This window comes from Myodes glareolus, chromosome 5 (assembly GCF_982192425.1).
Source record: "Myodes glareolus chromosome 5, mMyoGla1.1, whole genome shotgun sequence".
Lineage (NCBI taxonomy): Eukaryota > Metazoa > Chordata > Mammalia > Rodentia > Cricetidae > Myodes > Myodes glareolus.
The window spans coordinates 35,101,226-35,110,791 of record NC_142030.1 but is presented as its reverse complement, the minus strand read 5'-3'; the positions used below and the strand labels follow the sequence as shown (position 1 = coordinate 35,110,791).

Below are 9,566 nucleotides of genomic sequence, written 5' to 3'. Positions count from 1 at the left end.
GGTGGCACACCCTTGTAAGCAGGCAAGAAGAGGGAAGCAGGAAGATCTTTGTGAGTTCAAGGCCAGCCTGGGATACCTATCCAGACCTATCTTAAACAAACAAAAAAACCAATGATAGCAACAACAAAACCAGCCTCCCAACACACACACACACACACACACACACACACACACACACACACACACACACCAAACCAACAACAACAAAAATCACAAAAACACCAAATGGGCTTTGCAGTAACAGAGAAGAAGAAAGGCTGTTCTACCAAGCTGTGGTATTTTGTCACTTGTACCTGGTTCTTACAGAGCCCTTTCACTCTTTTGTCTCCTGTGGAGGCAAACTAGGAAGAGAGTCCTGGATGCTGGGCTTTCCAGAAAGGGAGAAGTTGATAATTATAAGTCCAACCAGCAGGGGCAGAGGGCCCAGACACTCCCTGGTCGGCTCCACCCCACACATGGTTGCCATGGCCGTCCCACTTATCTGACCCCTTCCCTCATGCTATGGCCCCTCCTCACCCCCTGATGATGTCAATAGAATTTCTGTTCTTCCTTCTGCATAGTGTTCCTGGAGTTCAAGGGAATGTCAAGGCTGGGAGTGTTCTGTTCAGCAAGTGGATGGGAGCGGCAGCCTTTGAAAGCATCCAGGAACCTGCTGGGTCTTTTTTCCTAAACGCCAGTGGGTAAGGTGCTTGGCAGAGCCACAGCCTGCACTGGTAACAGGAGCCAGGCGAGCTGCCAGCTGCTCAGCATGTCCTCAGAACAGTGTCCAAAGAAACTTTCCAGGAAACAAACAGAGCCTTGGAGGTACTACTTTCAGGTTCCTGAGAGGGCTAGACTATGGAAGGGCTTGCTCCCGGGTGTCTGGGGCGGCGCATACGTGCGCTGGGAACACAGCAAACATGGTCAAGAGCCAGTCACAGGCCTCAGAAAACAGCCTGATCGATTTCTGTCACCCAACAAGGCCAGGCATGTGCTTCACAATCACACAGAGGTCAACAGTCATAGGTGCTGCAGTTCGGCTGAGGGCTGCACACAGGGGGCCCAAGGTGAGAAGACAGCCACCAGCGCACCTGAAGGGTCATGTGAGGGACCAGGAGGTGAAGCCTCTAGGACAAAGGCAGATGCCACTGGCATCTCCAAAATCTGCTCATCTGAATCCCCAAACAAGACCTGCTTCCCACACTTCTCTCTGTAGCCCACCTCTTTGCAAACAGTGATGGCCTATGGTTGCCCCGAAGCTGCCAGCGGGCACGGCTTCCCAGCCTCCAGTCCAGCACTTAGCACAGCCTCCATGCTCCCCACACAGGATTCAGGGAGACTACCCAACACCTGGTACCCACTTACTGACCCACCAATAACTCCTATCAGTCCACCGCCCATAGCAAAGCAAAAATTTTCTCTGGGTCGGGTAGCCAACTCTCTCTACCATACGGTATTCTACGCCAATTTTACTCCGACTTCAGCAAAGTCAGGCAGTAGGAAAACCCATGGAATGTCCTTAGCCATCTACACAGCAGTGTGGACTACAGCGTCATGCCTTCAACAGTGAGCATTCAGCCAAATGCTGGTTGACAACCCTCCCCACCAGGCTGACACTGTCCATGTGCAGTGGAGTAAGGAAGAGCAAACTTTCCTAATTCAGTGTCCGGGGACAGGCTTTACCAATGTCTGCAGTTCGGTGGCAGAGGTGCTAATGCCTGCCACAGCTGAGAGGAGATAGGACATCATTGGGGAGCTGGCGTGGAACCAGCCTGGGAAGGAAGGATTCAGTCTCGTAGGTCGCAGGAGTATAAGACACCAGGGAAGAGTACGACCCAAGATAGATGCTAAGAAAGCATCAGATTCTGAGAGACAGATGCCCATGGGTTAGAACAGGGTGATCCCACAGAGGAGAACAGAACAGAGACGCTCATGACCACAGACTACAAACAGCTTGGAGGGTGACGCTGAGCCAGAACTGTATCCGCTGAGGACAGAGGGACCTGATTGTGGCAGAGCAAAACAGACAGAGCATGGTGAAAGCCTAGAAGGATCCCGGGGAACAGCACCTGAGTGGGCTTCCATGGAAGGGAGTGGCAGGTTAAGCCAGTCAGCTGTGCAGCAGTCCACTTGGTACACAGTGAGGAAGGATAGAAGAAGCCAGGGGTTGACAGGGTCAGGGACCTAGGGTCACCCTCCCTACAGAACCCTCCTTAACTACTACCTCTGGTTTTGTTCTGCCTAGTCCTAAACATTCTCCCTAAGCTTAGTGCTCTCATTAACTTTTTGTACAGACTCCCCTCCACTGATTTGAAAATGTTCAAGCCGCAAGGAGGGATGATGCATTTCCCTGCTGTGCTTTCTGAGCACACAGTGGCCCCGATGCCTGCCTAGCCTCTGCATGCCCTGCACTGCCTGTGCAGCCTGGGCTGTTGGACCAGCCACTTCAGCCTGGGCAGGCCCAGCTGCCGTCCCGCCACAGGGAGCCCACTGCTCTTCATGCTCGATTGAGATTTCTCAATGGACTGTAACTTTCTTTTCAGAAATCCTATTTGGCTTCAAAGTCAAGGCAGATTGTTCTCTTCGGGTACTGCAGAGATGTTCAAAGTTCGCCTCCGAGAAACGACTGAAATATGTTGGAAGTGATAATACACATACACACACATGCACACACACAAACATGCACATTATTGCCCTTGATCTTCAAAGGCAAATGTTAAAATCCACAGACATAAACCAACTATGAAAACTCTCACGTTTTCGCTAGAGTCACAGTCAAAACTTAATCTGTCCTTCCCAAGAGAGGATTGGTCAGTTTGACTTGACAGACCTAGGTAGCAGAGTCTATGAGAGAGAATTGCCAAGGTTCTTGAACCACTCTAGGTCTCTCAAACCTAAATCAGGGCCTAAGAGAAGACCAAAAACCCATAAATATTCCTTTCATGTGACCTCAAGTGGAGGAGATTACCACAAGGAAGACAGGAAAAATGCCCCCTGAGGAGATAGCATCACTGAAAAAAGTAATAGGCAGTGTTGGGGGTGAAGGGAGAAGGAAGGTGAAATCTGAGCAGTGGAAAGAAGATGAGGTCCAAGGGAAAACTGGGCTCAAGTCATCTAGGCAAGAGTTGGTCAGTTGTCTCTATAAAGGGGCAGGTGGTAGATAAAGTTTGTAGATTTTTCAGTCATCTCTGTTGTATCTGTTCAGTTCTGCCTTTGTACACTGAAAGTACGGTTGTAGTGATATTTCATTTGTATTTTAGTAAATAAAGTTTGCTTGAAGCTCAGAGAGTAAAACAGCCCCATTGATCAACCTTCCAGACCAGACAGTGGTGACACACACCTTTAATCCCAGTAGCCACACTGGTTGCCAGAGAAACTTCTTGTCTTTACAGAAAAATAAAAAATACCCATCCTCAAAAAGTCAAGAGACCTTGGACATTTAGATGCCTAAGAAGAAAAGATAACTATTCAAAAAGAATCACCAGCCAAAAAAAAATCTAACTTATAATAACAATATATGCTGCAGGGTAAAATCTCACTCTCTAAACATACATATCTCCTTACTTCACAATATAATTGTTGTCCTGACACACTTAAAATGTTAAAAATCAAAGCTGGCTTTGGAGTTGGCCTGTGGCTCTCCTCTACACCAAGCTTGTTGTCAAAAAAAAAAAAAAACCCTCAGAGTTTCTCTCTCTTATCAGGAGAGTCACCTGGTGTGGGAAAATAAAAATCTAGGTACTAAGGTTATCAAAACTCTGCTATTAAAAATTCTGCTTCTTCCCATATCTATTTTTGTCTCTATGGTACATTTCTTTGAATACATATCTATCAAAATTCAAACTTCCCATTTTGATATGAATAATGTTTAAGTTTTCCACAGTGAATAATAAATTTTCCTACAGTAATCTCTGAAGTCTCGGGGAAGAAGATGGGGCCCCACAACAACTATATCTCTAGTTCATATGATGCCATTCAGCTGATAGCATCACTTAAGGATTGGCTTTAGACTATAAACTGCTCAGAACAATTTCTAAGTGGCTAGTTGAGGTGAGTCAGCCTCACAGACTACTCTAGCCAGGATTGAGACAAGTCCTGCACTTTCCCACTAGGCACAGACTGGACAAAAATGATAAAGCTACCTCTCCAGGACTTGACAATTAACCCAGAGTTTTCTTTTCAGGATCCCCTAAAGATACTGACAGCAGACTGCAGGAAATAAACTTAAAAATATGAAGCCCACATTTCCAAGAGGTGAGGTGGGTAGTTTTTGGTTGTCCAGTGGATTATGAATATTTGTCATTGTTGAGGGGGCTAGTTGCAAATTATTGTTGGCAATGGTAATAAAAGCTAAATAAAGAAAATTAAATTCAAGGTTTTGTTTTGAAAAATGATAATATAGAACAAAAGGTTAGATTATTAAATCTACTCTGCAAAGAAAAATGGGAGGATATAGATATACTAAGATAAAAAGGTAGATTATTGAATCTACTTTTAAAAAGAAACTATTAGTTTTAAATGTTTTACATTGTATTAGACTTTATATATTGTAAACATATTTTGTATATTGATACAAATTTGAGATTAATTTTGTTAGAACATACCATATATATATATTTCTACTGTTGTTCAATATATTGTAACTAAACAACTCTTTTAACAATGTAATGCAAATTTCTAGTCCTTTAAATTATTATTACCAACTGTTTTGGATAATAATGAAATACGGGATTAGTAATTAGTCATTTATTATAATTGAATTTGTTGTCACATTACGTATATTTTCAAGAACAAAAAAGATATATTTTGGATATGCAGGTCATCTTCAAATACTTCAGAGATCTACAGAATATGGCATTTAAGATGTTTTAATAACCTAGGTTCTTTTTTATGATGGAGTGACATGTCTGCTCCTGGCAGCACCAAACTACTTCAGAAAAGATAATGAGCATCAAAGAAACTCCACATAGAGTTTAATTTCTTTATGGCAAAAGTAAACCACTGGGGGAAAATGCCCTTGCCTTGACTGCTGGCAGTATGCTGTCCTAATTGGACAAGCGGGACACAAAAGAAAGTAACTGCTGAACACTGTCAAGACAAGGAGGGACAGCCCTTCAGAATATCCTACTTCACAAAAAAGTCTATTACATATTCTAGGTCTGTAGGCTGAAGATAGATGCCCCAGCATTACTGAGGAACTTTGGGTGGTAGTCCAGGCAGTCAGCTGTTTCAGTCATTTCTCACATTTTTTGGAAGTCACTTGCTCACAGTTCCTGCTTACTTAGTTAATATTATTTCTTTCTTGGGTCTCTGAGGGAGTTAAAGATTAGATAGTTATAGTTTTTCAGATGTAGAAAGCAAATTATGATAGAAAGCAAATTAGGTACAAAACTTTGAACTCATCAAAATATGGAGTATTTTCTCTGAACTTGTCAAATGCAAATACATTGTTGATGCAATTATTGCCTGTATCTACTGTATATAATCATTATACTTACTGTATATAATTTTTCTTATATTAGTTATAGCCTTCCCTTTTTATATTAGACAAAAAGAGAAAATATAGTAACATTTCACTTGTATTTTAACAAATAAAGCTTGCTTGAAGTTCAGAAAATAAAACAAATGCACTGATCAGTCTTACAGACCAGGCAGTGGTGACACACACCTTAAATCGCAGTAGCCACACTTGTTTGCCATAGAAACCTGACAATAGTGGGTCATACCTTTAATCCCAGCATTAGAGAGGAATATAAGATGGAAGGAGACAGCTCTCACACACAGTCTCATTCTGAGGTTCCTGGAGGCAGGATCACCATTTCAGACTGAGGTAGAAGTAAAAACCGGTGGCTGGCTGTTTTGCCTTCTAACCTTCAGACTGAACCCCAATATCTGACTCTGGGATTTTATTAAATGTGCTACACATGGTCAGGAACAATATGTAACTGAATGGGTTGTGCTATAGTTCAGTAAAACTTTATTGACAACAGTGGGCTTAGGAGCAGATTTGGCCAGATAAATTAGCTAAACACATCTGAAGACTTAGCCAATGGGCTGTTGTTTGCCCTTCTTTTTTTTTTTCTTTTGTGCCTTGTAGACCATATTGTAAGATGTCACTTTTATTTTATATTTTTGGTTGTGAGCCTAGCCTTTAATGGCTGAGCCATCTCTCCAGCCTGTCACTTTTATTTTAAATAAGATGATGGATAGATGAGAGTTCAAAGGTCAAGAATAAAGTGATGTGGTTTGTCCTTCTAGGATCACTCCAGCTGTTATTTGAAGAAGAGACTGAAGGCCACAGTCAAAATTATGTCAAGAATGTGGGGCTTCAGTGCACAACAAAGCTCTCCCTGAAGTGACTGTACAGGAGGTCAAGCTGTCTACCTGTCTGTCTTGTGACAGAACCACACTCCCCGGCCTGCGAGTTCAGACGCAGGCATGTGATTAACATTAGCACACACTCCAAATTGAGAAAAAGAGTTGAGAAAAATTTGTTTCCTTTCTACTACTATGGTAAAAACATATTCTAGAAGCCATTTGTGAGTTCTTGAGTGCAGATAAAATGGAGCAGAAACACCCATTTCAATGCAGTGTACATGGAGTAACAGCAGGAAATAAACCTGTTATCTAAGCCAGCAGGAGTTGAAAGTGGTCTGTCTGGAGCCAGCCTAGCTCACCAAGACCCAGAGTAGTAGGTTGGCAAATGACAGAAAACAAATGTAGAGTGGATGAGTCTTCGTGGTAAATCTGCAGAGCCTGCTGATGAGTTAGGTGCTGGGTGTTGGAAGGGAAATAGAAGATGGTTTGTCGGGAATTCAACCTGAGTCACTAGGTGAATGATAGTGAGGACGCACAAAGTGGGAGGCTGGTGAGGATGCTCACCCAGCCAGGCTGGCCACATTTAAATAATGGCTGAATGTGTATTAGTTGTGGACTCTCTCGTGGATGTTCTTTCATCTGTGAAATGAAAATAAAAGCAGCATTTATTTCATGCAACTATCTAACCAACTAGCCTCAAAGCACCTAGTCCTGGTCTCATATTCTCTTTAGAGCTAAAGCATAAAGTTTAAACTTTTCTCTCCAAGAGAGGACTGATCAGATTGGCATTAGAGCTCCAAAATAAATGACAGTGTTGCTGTCCTTATTGTCTTCACATCTAAGAATTTGTGTGTGTTGAGTCGATTCCTTATGCTTACTAAGCAACCTATGGGCTCTATAAACCAGTGCTTGGAACTACAGAGCTGGCAAGTGGAGCCTGGCTAAACCTTCCTTCTAGCTCTGTCCATCGTGCCAGTCTAGTTTCAATTAGAAATTGAAGTCTTGTTCAGAATTAAACTTAGAGTCATGGTAAGTACAAATGTAATTATAGGGAAAACTTTAATTATCCTCCTGTGTATGTTTTCAAGGTTAAGCCTAAAACAAGTAACTAAAGGCATGCAAGGTTTATTTAATTCAGATACACTTACTAGATAAGGGTTCTCAAACTTGTCAGAGATCTGAGGAATATGGTATTTAAAATGTTTAGTAAAAAAGTATGCTGAGAAGAGCTGAGAGGAGCCACCAGTGGTAAGGGACAATTGGAGTATTTCCATGGGCACCACAGTTAGTCAATCATCCTTTGGAACCTGACAGTGGGAAGGTGACAGGGAAGATGGCAGACGGAGGCTACAGATCAAAAGAGACTGAAGTGAGAGAAGAAGGCAGCACAGTGTGGAACCTGGTTCACACGTTGGATTAAAGGATGCTCTAAAATCGCCCTTCCGGAGGAGCTAGGGGAATTTGTAAATGAGCTGTTGTATATGAGATGATACCGCAGTGCTATTCTTAGGTGTGATAACAAATGTGTCAATGATACCGAGAAAGAAATTTAGTACAAGCTGAATTGTAAGAGTACAGAGATTTGATGTGCACCACTTGCAAACAGTTCAGCAAAAGTAAGCAAAGGAAGAGTTCAGAGGCCAAGTAGAAATGACTGCGGGGTGGGTAGGGAACACTTGGGAGTCCTTGCTGTGCTTTTAACTTTGGGGGCATTTGAGGTATTTATGATAATGTTCGGAATAAAGCCTGTCACAAGTTGATGGGCAGCATGTCATGCTGCCAGCTGGGGATTCCCCTATTGTCTCTCTTCCTGGATTGGAACAGAAAAAAGAGAACAGAAAAAAAAAAAGGCACAGCCATGATAGAGCCAGAGCATAGACAGTTAGAAAAGATAATTGAAAGAAAGTTCCAAGTGAGAGTTGTAGGGGGTGCACATGAATGTGTGCATAGCTGTAAGCGTGTATGTATGTGTGTGTGCTCATGAAAATGAAGTCTCCCCTGTACACTTTTGTCCCAAACTAAGGAGGCCTCTCAACGTGCTCTGTCACGTCTCTCTTCACCATATGGACTGCTCACACTAGGTGGATAAATATCTGCACATAGCTTTACCCACTGGGTGTTTGGTCCATGGGTTTATTTATTTTTTTTTTTAGTAATTTTATTAAATTATAAAAAGTTTCCATTTACGCCCCTCCTCCCAACGCCCTCCCACTCCCCCCTCCCTCTCCTCCTCCCTCTTTGTCCCCAAGGGCAGTCAGGGTCTCCTGCCCTGTGGGAAGTCCAAGTTCCTCCCCCCTCACTCCAGGTCCAGGAAGGTGAGCATCCAACCAGACTGGATCCCAAAAATCCAGTATATGCAGAGGAAACAAGTCCCAGTGTCATTGTCAATGGCTTCTCGGAAAGACTGCAGGCCAGCCACATTCAGAAAATCCGGCCACATTCAGAGAATCTGGTTGGATCACATGCTCGTTCAGTCACGGTCCATCTGGCCTTGGTAAACTCTCATTAGATCCGACCCCTTGTATCAGTGGGTGATAGTATCCCTCGCAGTCCTTCGTCATTTTCTTCCTCCTTCTGCTCCTCGTTTGGATCTTGGGGGGCTCAGTTCGGTGCTCCAACGCGGGCCTCCATCTGTATCGTCATCCAACGCCAGATGAGGGATCTCTCTGGGAAGAACTGCTCATGGTCCATGGGTTTAATAGATGAAATCGATGAGAATCATAGCTGTGTAAGACGGTGATTAGCGCTGGCCTACAGTCAGTCCTCCCGTGAACTGGAATTCCACAAATGCAGACTGGTTATGAAATATAATACCTGGGAAATATGTATCAGTTAAGACTTCTGTGTGCACAGTCAGTCAGTGCTTCACAAGGAAAAAGAGACAAAGAACAAAGACTGGGCTGAAGGTTCTGAGAACTCCTGGCTGCAAGAGCCAGTGGATAGGGTGTCTGAAGAGCAAGAGGAATGTGCCAGTGCGCTGACTCCATCCAGCCATAGTTTAGAATAACTGCATAGTAGGAACATAGGTTTTCACAAGCATTCACCATTTATTCTAGTATACCTCCGATTCACACATGCATACACACACACACACACACACACACACACACACATCTCTGGAGAGACATGAAGTACCCCTGCTACCTAGAACTCCACCCACCTAGAAACCAGGGGTTTGTATTATTTTGTGGTTCTGGACAGTTCCCTATGCTCCAGAGCTTCCCGGGTGGGATAGCCTTCCTGGGAGAGCTAGCCTTCTCCTCCAAGAA

General features: G+C 43.5%; 1 long non-coding RNA gene across 1 annotated transcript; it reads left to right on the top strand.

The window, feature by feature from the left end:
- Positions 1-603: 603 nt before the first annotated feature.
- Positions 604-7,132, top strand: LOC125391478 (uncharacterized). Its single transcript, XR_007229152.3, has 3 exons — positions 604-804; positions 4,163-4,233; positions 6,238-7,132. It is a non-coding gene; the product is annotated as an uncharacterized LOC125391478 (long non-coding RNA).
- The last annotated feature ends 2,434 nt before the right edge of the window (positions 7,133-9,566 follow it).